Source organism: Sarcophilus harrisii, chromosome 4 (genome assembly GCF_902635505.1).
Source record: "Sarcophilus harrisii chromosome 4, mSarHar1.11, whole genome shotgun sequence".
Classification (NCBI taxonomy): Eukaryota; Metazoa; Chordata; class Mammalia; order Dasyuromorphia; family Dasyuridae; genus Sarcophilus; species Sarcophilus harrisii.
This window is the reverse complement of record NC_045429.1, coordinates 418,353,420-418,365,974: the sequence shown is the minus strand read 5'-3', so window position 1 is coordinate 418,365,974 and position 12,555 is coordinate 418,353,420. Positions and strand designations below refer to the sequence as shown.

Below are 12,555 nucleotides of genomic sequence, written 5' to 3'. Positions count from 1 at the left end.
CAATATGCTATGGCCAAAGTGATGGGGAGAAAGGAAAAATCCCAACCTCCTGATTTACTCTCAAGGACTGTGTTGTTCTTCCAAAGCTGGCCATCTTTTCTGCTACCAAAGTTCACCCTCTTTGGAGCTCTCTCCTGCTTCCACCGATCCCTTAGAAAAAGAGTCCTTAACCTATTGTTCAAAAACTTGTTTTAAAATATTGTATTTCAAAAGAATTGGCTTCCTTTATAATCCTGTGTATTTTATTTTGGCATATTTAAAAACATTATTCAGAGAAGGGGTGTGTAAACTTCATAAGACTGCCAAAAGAATCCAAGCAGGAGTGTACCAGATCCAGCTCAAATCTGCTTAAGTCAATTGTGAAATGTTCAGTGTGAGCATTTGTGTCTTGGAAAAAATGGCAAACACAATAAATTAGGGCTTGATTTACTGTACCGTTGACTGTATAGGTTGAAGAAAGTGATGAAGAAAATGTTAATAACGAAGATTAAATTTTAAAGTGCATCCAGTGTTCACTTTTTTTTTTTCTTGAAAGACAGTTGTTAAATGTTACTAAGTGCATCCTTGGATATATGATATACCAAAAAGATTAAGAACCTCTGCTCTGTAGTGTCTTTATGGAGACCACTAAATAATTGACTAATCCTGGCCAGCTAAATTTGAATTCCATTAAATTGGAACAAAGAGCATGTTTACCCTTGTAAAAGGATAACCTAATAGAGACATTCTTTGCCCTAACAGCAACTTGTCTATTATCTATGCATTATGTTCTCTGACTTTTTCAGTTTAAATGGGCTTTTAAGATGGAATCTTTAGATTTTGTTTAAGCTTCTACCCCTTAATTTTCCAAACCAAACTAGCTTTCCCTGGCTACCATTTTCTAATCTGTATTGTTTCCAGCATTTTAGGATGCAATCTCCTCTAGGGCAAGGGCTGTCTAAGAGTTTGCATTTGCATTCTTGGCAGCAAGTATACCAGGTCCCAAGCTAGGCAGACTCATTTCCCTGGTTGTAAATCCAGCTTCAAGACACTTACTAGCCAGGTGACCCTGGGCAAGTCACTTAACCTTGTTTACCTCAGTTTCCTCATCTGTAAAAAAAAAAATGGCAAACCACTCCAATAGCTTTGCCAAGAATAACCCAAATGGGGTCACAAAGAATCAGACACAACTGAAATAACTGAAAATTCAGAGCACTTAGCAATGGTTGGCACGAAGTACACTTTGTTTTCCCCCAAGGCAATTGGGGTTAAGTAACTTGCCCAGGGTCACACAACTAGGAAGTGTAAGTTCTGGTTAACTCAGGCCCTTCTGACTTCAGGGATGGTGCTCTATCCACTGGGCTACCTAGCTGCCCCAAAAAGTATACTTTTAAAGAAAGCTTTTTCATCCATCCAGCTAGCCAGCCATCTGTCCGTCCCTTCATTCCCCCTTCCCTTCCATTTCCACAATCCAGAGGCAAGTAGGTAGAAAAATGGATAGAGCATTAGGTCTGGAGTCAGAAAGAGCTGAGTTCAAACCCAGGCTCAGGAAATTGTTAGTGTTGTTACACTGGGCAAGTCATTTAACTTCTGCCTGCCTCAGTTTTCTGAATTATAAAATGAGGATAATAATAGCATCTACTTCACAGAATTGTTGTGAGGCTCAAATGAGATATGATTTGTAAAGTGCTTAGCATAATGCCCAACACATAGTAAGAACATTTAAAAAATGATTGCACTTTCCCCAGGGCCACTCAAATCAGGAGACCACAAAAACCAACTCACTTCCTCTAATAGGCCATTCCTAGTCAAAGAATTTACAGAAGCTCCAGTGAGAAAAATGCAGAGCAGCACCAAACTGCTAACTAATTCAATTTAACTGTAAATTAAAGAAAAGGAAGGAAGGTGAAGACTGCACCAAACCATAAAATCTCAGGTTAATTTATTTAAAAATAGGCTTGATAGTCTGGACAACAGGTCAGTGGTACTTAAGCAGGAAATATACCCTGAAGGTTATTATCTCAACTGTGTTATTTACAAGACAATATTTTGTGTAAGTAAGGCTGTAACAAAGCTCTCAGAAGCAAGAGGCAGAACTTATCAGGAAACACAATAGGGCACTGAAAAAGAGCTCCATTTTCAATCAACAAGCATTTATTAAGCACCTAGTATGGCCAGGCATTTGTGCTAAGCACTGAGGAAGCAAACAAAGGCAAAAGTCAGTCCCTGCACTCTAATAACCATTTATATAAACTGATGGCAGGAGGGACAGGGGAAGGGATAGTTGCTTTTGATAGACTTTAATCTAAACTGGAAACAATTTGATTTTAGAATCATAAGATTGTAGGTCTGAAAATAGGCTACAAATAATAAAATGTTTAAATAATAGAACATTGTCAATAATAAAATGCTAAAGAGAAGATTTTTGTTCAATCTACTTTTTACAAATGGTGTAAATAAATAGAGGCCATTGCCACTAGTTAAAATCTGCTCCCTTCTCCATTTTGATCTCTCAATGAAAGGTTTAACTCTATACTGTTTTCATTCTCTCCAGTCTCTTGTCCCTTTATCCCAGTACTGATCTTGCCCTGGAAGACTCAACCTTGGATCAAACTCACCATCTGTTGCTTTTGCTCTATTGTCATCCTACTGAACAAAGTTGGAGAGTATCACCAAACACTACTGCCTGGGTTGTACAATCTCAACCGGGGCCCTCACTGCTACAAAGCTATCCTTTTATACTTCCCTGATTGAGTTGATATTTCATTCATTTCAGAGGCTTTTCCAAATCTTTTCATTGTTTCTCAAACTTCTCATAACAACTCTATTCCAAAAAAAAAAAAGGAAGTTATTTACCAAGATCTCTCTTCTTCCTCATCTCAAATACCTCATGTGTCTTCCCTTAATAGCTCCTTACTGTATCCTGATATAATAACACATATCTGTCTTGTGGGACAACTCAGTGGCAAGCCTAGAGTCAGAAAAAACTATTTTCCTGAGTTCAAATTGGAGCTCAGACATTTACTAGCTGCCTCAGTTTTCTCATATGTATCTTTCCTCATACAGTATCTTTGCTAAGAAAACACTAAACGGGATAAGGATGAATTGGACAGGACTGAAAAATGACTTAAAAAACCCAACAACCATTTAGATTCTAGAACCAAAAGGTAAACATCTCAGGAAGGACCACCTTCAGAGTTCAGTAATTGCTCCCAGGATTTTTCCTAACGTCATATGAAATAGAGATGAATATCATATAAGGGATAAGTCAGAGGTTTCTAATCTTATGGGGGTCACAGACCCCCAAATCTAATAAGTCCTATAAAATCTAATAAGTCTAATAAAGCTTACAGATCTATTTTCTGAATGTTTTCTAAATGTATAAAATGAAATATACAGGATTACAAAAGAGAGCAATTATGCTGAAATGCGGTCATCAAAACTTTTTTTTTTTTTTTTTAAAGAATGAGTTCATAAACATCAGTTAAGTAAGTAGAAATCCATAGCCAGGACAATAATGAATTATGGAAATAATGGTAGCAAAAATAAAGCAGCTCTTATCGATAATGAAAAAATTAAAAATATGGATCGAAAAATTGACATTCCCATTCAAACAAAGAGCTTCTCCTTAGCTAGTTTTAAAATCTACCTTATGATGAACACAAAACAATAGATTGAATTTGAAAAGTCGGATCATCTCACATTCTTTGTGGATGATTTCCCAGTATAACTATTTATAATACAGTACTTAACCTTCTAAGTTCTTTTGAGTAGTATTACTGGCTTTCTTTCCACCCCCCAATTCCCCTTAAGTGGGTAATTTCAAGTCTTGGAGGAAAAGCCCTGAGCAAAGGCCAAGTCCTATTCATATGGAGGTTCTCCAAATGCTCCTAATCACAGATGACTTTGTACAAGCTGTACTGAGCCCCAGGACACAATGATGCCTCTTTAATGAAATCCATAGAAACGTGAAAGACATTTTCCTTTCCATCATTGCAGCTCGTAACAAAGTAGATGAAAAATACAATTTGCTCAGATTATGGGACACATGTTGCTAAACAAGGACAGCTCACATGTGAGAACAGAGGAAGGAGCCCAGCCATTCTTCTGGAGAAGTCTCTCCAAACTCACCTAGGCTGGTCCTTCAAACAGGGAGATTAGTGCCAGGGCCATGCTAAAAGACTTTGTAACAAGACAGACTATCTGGGGGCACAGTTTTTAACAATCCAAGGTCATTTTCATATCAAAAAAGTATATATCAGAGAGTGGAAAAAGCACAAGATGTGCAATCAGATAACCCATGTCAAAAAAGTATGTTATCATAGAGAAAAAAGTACAAGATGTGCAATCAGATAATCTGTGTCAAAAAAGTATATAACAGAGTAGAAAAAGCACAAGACGTACAATCAGATAACCCAAGGTCAAATCTCCCTCTGACACTTATTTATGGGATCCTTCACAAGTCCCTTAACTTTTCTGGGACTCAGTTTCCTTATCTGCCCCCCTCCCCCCAAAAAAGAGGGGAAGTTGAACCAGATAACCTCTGCAGTATTTTCCAATTCTACATTGTATTTGGGAGACTGCATTTTTTGCATACTGCAAAAGTCCCTCTCTTTAAAATCAACTTTCTCCCGGTAAGGCTCCATGGTTGTGAATCATAGAACACTATAATCTCCAATCAATCAACCCAAAGACTAATGGAAAGTCTATTAGTGGGCATAAATCAGTGGTAGTAAGCTACCAATTATTTACACATGATGAATGGCATAAAAGGCTGACCTTCAAATCTTATTTTCCCCACCCATACTGCCCCAAATCTGATTCCCTTTAACATCATACATTATTGAAGAGATCTATTGATAGAAAGGGCAGAAAGGTAACTAAATAGCACATCAGAAAGATGAATTCAAATCCATCCTCAGACACTTTCAGGCTGTGAGACTCTGGGCAAGTCATACAACCCTATTTGTCTCAGTTTCCTCATCTCTAAAAATGAGCTGAAGAAGGAATGGTCAATCATTCCAGTGTCTCTGCCAAGAAAATTTCAAACAGGGTCATAAAAAGTCAGACGACGAAAAACAACTGAACTACTAGAAAATTAAGTATAGGACAAGGCACGGACAAGTCAAGTGTTTCATTGGTACCCGAAATATTTTTTTTCAAATAAGGAGGAGTACTACTGGGTGAATGTAGTATGAAGATTTATAGAAAGGAACTGTTGAGGATTATAGAAGAAAAAAAGGAGAAAATGATGATCGGGAGAGGCTATGCTATGTAGCAAAAAGAATGCTTGCTTTAGCTCTCTGTTCCTTTAACTGTGGGATCTCAGATATATCCCTTTAACTTCCTAGAATCCATGATCCTTCTCTATAGAAAAGAGGTTAGACCCATCTTCTTGTCCATCTGTGTAGGGAAATATGAAATCACATATCCATCAACATACCAAAGGGAGGATTCTTCTTTAAACATAGGATTTGAAAAAGTTAGCTGTATTGTGGGTTTTCCTTATGTCTTGGAGCCAAAACAATCTTTTCTATGGGAATACATCTTCAATTTTATAATTATTTTGCAATTCTGACATTATAATAATTATGATTATTTTACCACTGGCCATCTAAAAGAATTAGTTTCATGTTAGCTTTATAGCCCCAAACATCAATCTGGTAAACCAGACAACTACAGTCAGGAAGGTTGTGGCTGTATCTAGCTGTAGGAGTTGGGTACAATATATGTAGAAACTTTTCTAATACCTTAAAAATGAAAGGAACCTTTTTTTCCAATCACTCACTTCACAGATATAAGACTAGTCTGTCTGCTGTTGTTCAGTTGAGTACAATTATTTGTGGTGAATGAAAGCACATGGATATTGTCCAAGAGGTTTTCTTGACAAGGATACTGGAATGATTTGCCATTTCCTTCTCCATTGTATTAAAACAGATTAAGTAACTTGCCCAAGTTCATATAGCTTGTAAGTGTCTAAGGTTTTCCTAACTTGAAGTCCAGCCTAGTCCTCTGTCCACTGAGCTACCTCAATGCCTTAAAATCAGACAAATATTAGCATTTATGAAACACTTTAATGTTTGCAAAGCATTTTAATGTTATATAATTTGATCCTCATGACAACCCAGGGAGATAGATGCTATTATTATTCTCATTTGATAGATAAGGATCCTGATACAGACCCAGAGTCTTACAGGTAGCAAGTCTTTGAGGATGGATTAAATAGTTCATTGCTTAGAATTTGGAGCTTGGAATCAGGAAATCTGTTCTGGCTTCAAAAGTGGCTTCAGATACTTATTAGCTGTGTGACCTGGGGGCAAATCACTTATTCGCCTCAGTTTCCTCATCTGTAAAATGAGCTGGAGAAAACCCCAAATGGAGAACCCTCCGAAATCAAAGAGTTGGACATGTCTGAAATGACTTCTTGTCATTTAAACTTCTTGACCCCTCTCTAGCACTCAATCCTCTGAACCACTAAGCTGCCTTTGAGGCTTTAGGAGATTAATTAACCTTCCGTGTTATGGTGGCAGAAGCTTATATATGTTTCCTTAAGCCAGTGGTTCTCAAACTTTTGTTTTCAGTGTCTTTATTCTATTAAAAATGATTGAGGATCTCTCCAAAGAGTTTTTTGTTTATCTTATATTTAGACATTTACCATATTGGAAAGAAAAACTATTTTTGAATTTGTAGACCCTCTAAAAGGTTTCAGAGATCCCCAGGATTCTCTAGACCATACTTTGAGAACCACTGCCTTAAGCACTACTATCTACCACCATGCAATTTTAAAGTCTGACAAATATTAAATACTCACAGTACTAAAAGAGTTCTTAGATGAGATGCAGCCTTGCTCTCATCAAACTTCCACCTTAGTAAGCTACTTACACACTTTTCGTTTTGAAAATAATTTTCTCTTATCTATTTCTTTTTACTCTCATTTATCATTGATCCACATGCCCTAATGCCTAATGATGAATCAAGAGGAAGGTGAGGGGAGAGGAAGATGGGAAAGAGAAAAGAGACAAAGAAACAGTATATGAATGCAGGTGTTGGCAGAATTGGGATGAGAGAAAGTGGCTATGGTCTCCATGAATTTTGCCAGGCCAGTGATCTATATAGCATATGGACAACTCATAAGATCTAGGTCTGGAAAAAATATTAGGAATTATAATATAAAGTCTTTCATTTTATAGATGAGAAAATTGAGATCCAGAGAGGCAAGAGGCAAAATGATTTCTCCATTTCCTTACGAGAGAATCTGGATTTGAATCCCAGATTAGTCTATAAACTTAAAACTCTTTCTGATATACCACAAGGCTTGTCTCCCCTTGCTTGGTGACAATGTTTAACAATGCTTATTGTAAATTCAAAAATCCAAGTCACTTCTCTGTATCTACTCTTAAATTAATGCTGCTCTGACACTGGTCACATGTAAAGGAAATGGCAGTCTTCTTCCACCTCCATTGAAAAATAAATTTCAATCACAACATAGTATTTTCACTTTTTTTCTTGTTGCTTGCATTTTGTTATCTTTCTCATTTTTTTCCTTTTTGATCTGATTTTCCTTGTGCAGCATGAAATTTATGTATCACGTATTATATATATATATATACATACATACATATATATAGGATTACTTGCTGTCTAGGGAAGGGAGTGAGAGGAAGGGATGGAAAAATTTGGAAAATAAAATTTTATAAGGATAAATGTTGAAAATTATCCACGTATATATTTTGAAAAAAAAAGAACTTTAATTTTAAAAAAATAGAGATTTCAATTCTTTCATCAGATGAAGTCTCTCTGAGGTCCTATCACTTTAATCCCTTTGACAACACCTTTTTCACAGGTGTACATGTGTTTGAACAGCTGTAAGTGGTTAAGAATCTGTTTTTGTTTTGGATATCACATTATTTTTATCTGTAGTATGATTTTTATTCAGGTGTGCCCTTTTCTTCTATGCCTAATTTCCCTTCCCCCTCTTCTTCCATGCCTTCTATTTCTTTTGTAGCAAACTCCCTAGGGTGTCTGAGATAGTGAAGGCTCAGCATAGGAAGAGTTGATAATGATGACAAGAATTGAATCCGACAGCAGAGAAGCATACACGCACCCTTAATAACAGATTCCAGTTAGTGAAGAGGAGCTCTCTTGATAAGAGTCCATCCCCACTAAGCCAAAGCTGTCCTTGGGGGGGCCTCCTTCCTCTCACACCTCAAATACAACTATCCAGGAAAAGGCACTAATTCAATTAAGTTTCATTAGAAATTCTATAGCAATACAGGATAGAAGAAAACTCTTGACTAACAGATGGAAAGCCAAATCATAAATTCTACAAAACCATCATCTATCTATTCTCAATTTCATCTTCTGCCCATAGGTATAAATGTGACCAGTTGGAACCAGCTATGCCCAGAGAAAGAACTCTGGGAGATGACTAAGAACCATTACATTGAATTCCCAATCCCTATATTTATGCCCACCTGCATTTTTGATTTCCTTCACAAGCTAATTGTACAATAATTCAGAGTCTGATTCTTTTTGTACAGCAAAATAACGTTCTGGTCAGGTATACTTATTGTGTATCTAATTTATATTTTAATACATTTAACATCTACTGGTCATCCTGCCATCTGGGGGAGGGGTTGAAAAATTGGAACAAGAGGTTTGGCAATTGTTAACGCTGTAAAGTTACCCATACATACAACCTGTAAATAAAAGGCTATTAAATAAAAAAGAAAAAAGAAAAAAAAAAAGGTGACCAGTTGTATTTCAATTATAAAGAGCATGGGGGAGGGGAGCCCAGGAGCCAGAACCCAGCTCTAAAAAGCTTTTTATTTTGCAACAGACAAGCCAACTTTTAGTTTATTTTTTCTGAGATCGAGAATTTAAATGTATCCTATTGCTATCTCTACGCTTTCACAGAAGTCCAAATCCAGTATATTGGCCGGCTAATGATGTCTCCAAAGCGTGGCACTCACAAAACTCTTACCTCATTTTACTTTCAAATGAAGAATGAACACAGTAGTCTCCCATCATCTTTGGGGAAACACCACCTACGTCACTTTCTAATTACATCCAGTAGCACCCCAAAATCTGGGAAGGCTGCAGACATGGATTATGTTGAGTGTGTTGTTTCTTTGAACTGTAAAACAAGTTTCCTTCCACAAATCAAAGCCCCAACTATCTCACATTGACTTAATTCAACCCTAAAAACTCTAATTAGCGGTTACATAAAATGGCTAATTATGCCTCCCTAGATTCAGACAGTTTCTGCCATCTCTTAAAGACTCTTAGGAGACTTGTAATCAAACCACCCACCCTTCGGAGAGAGAACGCTAATTAGCATTGTTGATTAGTGACACAAGTTAGAATATTTTCCAGCAGCCCCAGCAAAACGTAAAACCGTCGGTGAAAAACGCCGGATTCTTTACAGCTAGCTCGCTTTTCAAAAGAGCAGCTAAAAACATACAGGCGATTTCCCCCTCCGCCCTCCCTCCTCACAGAGTCAGCGAAGAAGAAAAAAATAAATGAAAGCGCCGTAAGCGTGCACGCGTCTAGCACCTTTTAACTAGGGGCTAGAGGTGCCACGGAGCGCTCTCAGGAGGGAAGGATCCTGCCTGCTCTGTAATGAATTGAGTCGGTTCAGCAGACAGTAAGCGCCTCCTGCGTGCAAGCCTCCGTGCTAAGGAAGAGCGGGGGGCAGAACTCGGGAGAGCTGCCCGGGAGCAAAGCGCACACGCCACGGGGAGGACACGCGGTCCGGCGCGTCCTCCTCCGAGGGGCTCCGGCGCTGCCGCCCGTCTCTGCTCCACCCCGGCGGTTTTTCGAAAGTAAACTCCTACCTGCCTGTTGCTCCCCGAAGCGCGGCGGGGCTGCGCCGGCCGGGCCTGCGGCTCGGCCCCGGTCCTCCCGGGGAGGGCGGGAAGAGGCGCCCGCCGCCAGCTCCCCCCCAGGAGCTCGCCAGGGAGCTTTGTCCCCCCTCGCGGGGCCGGCGCCGAGTCCCGGGCCCCTCTGGGGCGGCTGCAGCGCATGAGCCGCCCGGGAAGCGGCCGGGAGCGGGGGCGGGCTCGGGCTTCGCCCCGCTCCGGAGCAGCCAGCCTGAAGCGCCCCCCCGCCCTCCCCCCAGCAAGGGAGGCGGGGAAGCCGCGGGGCGCCGGGCTGGGAAGGGCAGCCTGGCGCCCAGCACGGATGGGAGGCTGCGGGCCGCCGAGAAGGTGCGGCGGCAGGGGAGGGCGCATCTGCGGGGAGACCGGGCGGGGTCCCCGGCGGGGAGCGCGGCCCCCGAGCCCGGGCGGAGGACGCGGGCGCAGTCCCGGGGATGGAGGGGCGGGCCCCCGGGCGGGGGCGTCTCCCCCGGGAGGTCCGCTCCCAGGTGCTGCCGGGGCTCAGCTCCCGGCCCTCCCGGCCTTCCCCGGGGCTCACCTGGGTCCCGGCGGGTGCGGCGGCCCCGGCGCGGGGTCTCGGTGCCCGGCAGCCCCCCGGCTCTGCGGCCTGCGCTGGGCTCCGTGCAGAAGCTCCGCGCAGCCCCGCCGCCGCCGCCGCCGCTCCGCCGCTGCTTTCCGCTTCCTGTCCCGGCACCGCCCCGCCGCCCAGAGAGCCAGAGAGGCAGCGAGAGCCCGAGCCCGGCGCGGAAGGCAGCCAAGAAGCCGCCGGGAGCGCAGCCAGCGCGGCCCGGCCCTGCCCACCTGCGGGCCCCGGGGCGCGGTCCCGGGCCCCCAACGCGCGCCCCCGGAGCCCGAGCCTCACCTCGGCAGCCGCTCCCGGCGCGCGGCCAGCCCGCCCACGCCGAGCCCCACGTGCCGACTGGAGGCGTCTGGGAGGCAGGCGCCTGATGGACGCCTAGCGGATTGGATGGCGTCCGGTAGCATCCTTTCCGGCAGAGGCCACCGGTGAGCGCAGGTCCGTGGAGGGGCACACGCATCAATGTAGTGCCTGCTGTATACCTTGTATGCAGCCCTAGAGAGTGGCCAAGGGAAACATCAGCGCTCTATCCTGCCTTCACAAATAGCTAGTAATCATAGCTTTGGAAAATAAAAGAGCCCAGGAGAGGCAGCTAGCTGGTGCAGTGATAGAGCACCAGCCCTGAAGCCAGGAGGACCCGAGTTCGAATCTGCCCTCAGACACTGAACACTTCCTGCCTGTGTGCCCTGGGCAAGTCCCTTAACCCCACTTGCCTCAGCAAAACAAAACAAAAATGCCCGGGAGACCAGGATTCCAATTTAATTTAATTAAGCCAATATTTACTAATTAACAAGGAACTGTCCCAACACCCCATCTCTCATGTCTCACCTCAAAAAAAAAAAGGCAGCGTATGGAAGGCCGTGAACCCTACTTTTCTTAACTCCAATAATAGGGCACCGTGCGTGGCTGCAACAATAAAAAAAATCAAAGCAGTTCCTGTCCTTAAGGAAATCACACGCATCCTGAATTATTTCTAAAGTGTAAGAAGTCTGAAGGGAAAAAATAACCCAAACTGTAGAAAGTAAGGAGGCCTCGAGGGGTTGCTTGATTCTAGGGGAAGTCTCCTTCCTCCAAGCTCGTGGCATTTGAAAATACCTGCTCCAAGGTTTGCCTCTGACAGCTGCTGGCTCAGAGTTTGAGTGGGACAACTGTTTAAGGCTATGGATTAGAGTGCCTTTGTAGAGAGATGGCCGTTTCCATGCAGCAACATCCCTTGCTGATAGAATGATAGGTACAGATTCATCCCCTTTATTTCCCTTCACTTGGCATCCTCTCTATGTGTGTCCCTTGAGTCTCCTCCACAGCTTAGTCCTGTGAAAAGAATGTGAAGGGCCCGTTTTTAAAATCCTATCACTGGCATTTACTGAATGTGTCTTTGGGCAACTCACAGCCTCCAGAGGCCTCTTTTTCTCAATAAAATGAGGTGATTATGTGAGGTCAGAGGTGTTCAACGCAACACTATGGCCCACTGCAGCCCATAATACTCCCTCACTTTGACCCCAGCCAATTAACTGGGATATATTTGGCAAAATGTAGTAAAATGCAAAACATAGAACATTACGCTTTAAAACTGTCAACCTGCCACCACAGAGATCTTTATATATAATTGATCAGTTCTGCTCCTATTTGAGTCTGAAAGTCTGATTCTCGTTCTATGCTTCTCTGGGATGGTTCGCTCCCTAAAGGCAGGGATGGTATTTTATTAGTTTTCATATTGATGCTTGAGTTTAGTGTGGTACTTGGCCATATTGGGCATTTATTGGATTGAATTGAACTGAAAGAACTTTTTTTTTAAAAAATAACATTTTTGGTGCTTTAAAAGATAAGCTTTAATTTTTTTGTTTTTTTGGAAAGTTCCTTTTTATGGCTTATCTCATGACACACTGACTTAAATTCTTATCACAAAGGCCTGGAAAGACTTAGAAAAATTGATGCTGAGTGAAGTAAGCAGAACCCAAAGAACATTGTACATAGCAACAAGATTATGTGATGAACAACTGCAATGAATTTAGCTCAATTCAAGAATAAAATGATTCAAGGCAATTCCAATAAATTTGGGTTGGAAAAATGCTTTGTGCATCTAGAGAAAAAACTATGGAGATTGAATATGGATGGAAGCAT

The 12,555-nt window shown here is 42.0% G+C and overlaps 1 protein-coding gene across 5 annotated transcripts in view; it reads right to left on the bottom strand.

The window, feature by feature from the left end:
* Positions 1-10,780, bottom strand: part of VANGL1 (VANGL planar cell polarity protein 1) — a 68,135-nt gene extending 57,355 nt beyond the window's left edge. For 2 of the 5 annotated variants that reach the window (XM_031967353.1, XM_031967357.1), the window contains exon 1: positions 10,396-10,456. The gene's annotated coding sequence lies outside the window, so the exon portion shown is untranslated. Of the gene's footprint in view, positions 1-9,815; positions 10,316-10,395; positions 10,539-10,719 lie in introns of those variants that run through there. The other 3 variants (XM_031967355.1, XM_031967354.1, XM_031967356.1) reach the window with 3 other exon arrangements.
* Positions 10,781-12,555: the final 1,775 nt, after the last annotated feature.